Source organism: Gadus macrocephalus, chromosome 7, assembly GCF_031168955.1.
Source record: "Gadus macrocephalus chromosome 7, ASM3116895v1".
NCBI classification, from domain to species: domain Eukaryota; kingdom Metazoa; phylum Chordata; class Actinopteri; order Gadiformes; family Gadidae; genus Gadus; species Gadus macrocephalus.
In genome coordinates, this window is record NC_082388.1 from 14,407,071 (window position 1) to 14,410,341 (window position 3,271).

Below are 3,271 nucleotides of genomic sequence, written 5' to 3' on the forward strand. Positions count from 1 at the left end.
CTCCTCTCTGTCCTCTGGTCAACATGCATCACAATTAGCTCTGGAATGCCAACCTCTCCTCCTCACCACCTCTGGTTAGGGGGTGGGAACTTAATCCTCATTCTTTCGATTTATTTTAACCAAAGTAACCACGACAGCCCAACCATTATAGGTTGTCGTGAGATATGAAACTTTTATCTAATCAACAACAGACAGTATCATTATTTCCCCCCTGGAATTATCCTAAACTCTGCTCTGTGTAAATGAGTGTTACTCTATGACGATCTTGTGGCTGGATCTCCCTGCAGATACTTCTAGTTTCAGTAGAAGCAATGGATTGTCACTTCAGACAAAACCTCACTACCAACTATCCTTGAGAAATTCTTCTAACCCTAACTAACTTGCGACTATCATTTTAAATCCCTGGAGATGTTACATCTCGATGTGTTAAAAAAAAATACTCTAGAAAACAGATTTGGATATATGCGTAAAGATAGGATAATCTCTTAAATCATACTGGGGATTTTGAGGGTAATTGAATTGGCCAACCAATAACAACAATCCTTAACCCCGAACCACATAACATGTACAGAGACAACCCCTAGCCTTGTTACCTTACACTGAACTGTGCTCAGTAATGATCATGATTTAATTTATTCCTTGTTTGCTGTCTCCTGACTTTCCGCTCTCCCTTTATTTCTGTGGCAGCCATTTTCTTTTCTTCTTATAAAGGATCAATAAAACTGAAAGAGTTGTATTCTGACAGTTCCTTCTTGATGTGACCCATTTCCTCTTGTCACTTACTCCACTCTCACACGAGATTACTGAGTGGAAGCAAGGCTCTGGCTCAGTGTCTTCTCTCTGAGCCTTGGCAAATAGACACGTCACTTTGAGTGAGCATACTAGAGTCTCTTATCATCTCTCTGTTCCCATTGTCGTGTTTCCAATGAGACCTCAAGCACCTGCGCCGCCATACAGCTGCGCTATGCCTTTAGGCATTGCTCAAACCCTTAGCGAGCATCACAGCACCATTTTATATTCTTAATCTTCAGTCAGTGAATGTGAATGATGTTTAGTATGTAAGTTACTGCAACGTTTTTCCATCGTTGCCATGGGGATTCATATGGATGCTGCCCTACCTCGAAACCACTCAGCTTGCATGTTGTTTGAATCCTGTCTTTGTGCTGTGCTGTTGTGATAAGTGCTATTTTATGTAACTGATGATTTTTCAAATGAAGTGAACTGACATTTATTTTTCCTTTGGACAGATAAGGGTTATGTGGTTTTGCTCAAAATATCAGAAGTTGGCCGCAGGGTGAGCTGTCACTATAGCATTAACTAAGGCTTCATTAGTACTAATTACATCACTTCCTGTAGAGCTGGATGTATAGCATATAATCTAGCATTTAAATAAACCCTAATGCCCTGATTAATATAAAAGACACCAGACGTCTCCCTCTCTCTCTCGCTCGCAAGTCATTCGGTTCCCCTGTGAATGGTGTGTTTGCATCACTTCCTGCAGATCAACAACCGCCAATGTGGATCATTTTTGTAGCCTTTTGAAATATTTTTTGTCTTCCTTTTTCTTTATTGATGCATGAACAATACAAAATACTTTAAATCAGGATTCATCGGTTGATGATTATCTTGTACAACCAAATGTATGAATAAAACAAACCATTGGATTGTGTATTAGGGCAGAAGCAAAGTGGACCTAGACCTCGGTTTCCCCCACAAAGCCATGTTGTCCTAGTTCGCCCAAAGTAGAATAAATGTCAGCCCTGGGTCACTCAAATTTTTTTTTACCTGAAAGAACATCATCAGTTACGTAAATAGAGCTGAACACAACAGCTTGGATGACTACCCAACACAAGGACATTGATTCAAACAACATGCAAGCTGAGTGGTTTCAGGGATAGCAGAGTCAATATTGTGGCGACCGGGAGAGTGGAGTAAGTGACAAGAGGAAATGGGTCACATCAAGAAGGAACTGTCAGAATACAACTCTTGGTCGCCGAGTTCAGGGTGCCGCAAAGGATCCTGGGGGGTTTGGACCATCGCAAATTGGACCTCTTGCGCCCTATAGGTCCTTTGCGGCCGAAGTGTGTGGTTTGTTTGTCTATGGGTGGGATAGCGTTGCTGTGTGGGTTGATTTATTGTTCTGTCCGGGAGCGTTCTCCCTAATGTCCCTTATGGAGCTCCGTTGTCGCGATTGCTCTATGATTTGCTCTCCAGGCATTGGTTCTTAGACAGGTGAGGGGCGTGGCGAGCGGAGCTGGGCACCGCAACGTGGCACACCTGGACCTCATCAACCAATCACACGCCTTCTTAAGCCTGGCGGACTTCTCGTCGGCGCCAGATTATTCCGTCTCATTCGTTCCTCGCCAGTGGACTACCCCCGGACCGCAACTCTCTCCGGTGCCTCCGCCAGCTACGCCCCCCGCTCCTGTCTTCGCCTTGCCCGCTGGTTATATTCTAAGTTCTCCTTAACTGACAATAAACCGTGGATTGTCCGTACTGTCTCTGTCTCTGCATCCTGGGTCCTAACCAACCTTTTCACCAACCGTAACATCCGTAAAGATATAATTGTCTTAGAACACTCTCATTCAGAATGCATTGGTTTACATTTCGTTCTGTGTAACACGCAAAAAGTCGGACTATCGTGCGCTGGAACACGCTTCAATAGATTAACGTACGTGCGCAGGAGCACGCAATCGCGTGATACCGGGTTGCAACCACACGCACACACACATACACACATACATACAACCTCTTGCAGGCAGACTCAGAATCTTGAGCCCATTTATTAGGGAACAGGTGTTATCGGGATTCCATCACTGCATTCCCAGAATCCTGCATTGTGAAAGTCTTCCCTTTTTTTTTTTTTTTTTTTCTACATACAAAACAACCATAGTATTTTTCAGGAGTCCACGACCACCCTGCCAGTTTTGACACACAAAAGTAATTTGACACTTCTGGGATGAGCCAATGATTCATCTGTTTGGAAGGTTTTGTTGGAGACAAACAAAGAATCTTCAGGCAACAGATGTGACAGCTGTGACTGCTCTCTCTCTCCTTCGTCTGCTGGGTCCTCTGTGTTTGCCTACCTGCTACAGGTAGCCAGTGGGCGGGGCTGAGAGGCTTGTCAGCTGATGAGGTGCACCTGTGCAGGTCTGCCACGCAGGCTGTAGCCAGTCTCTCTCTCTTTCCACAGAGGCAGGTGGGCTTGGGTTCTGTTTAGGGTGGTTCCTTAAGGTTTTGGACCTTTGGATTGGTTCCATGTTTTGTTTTA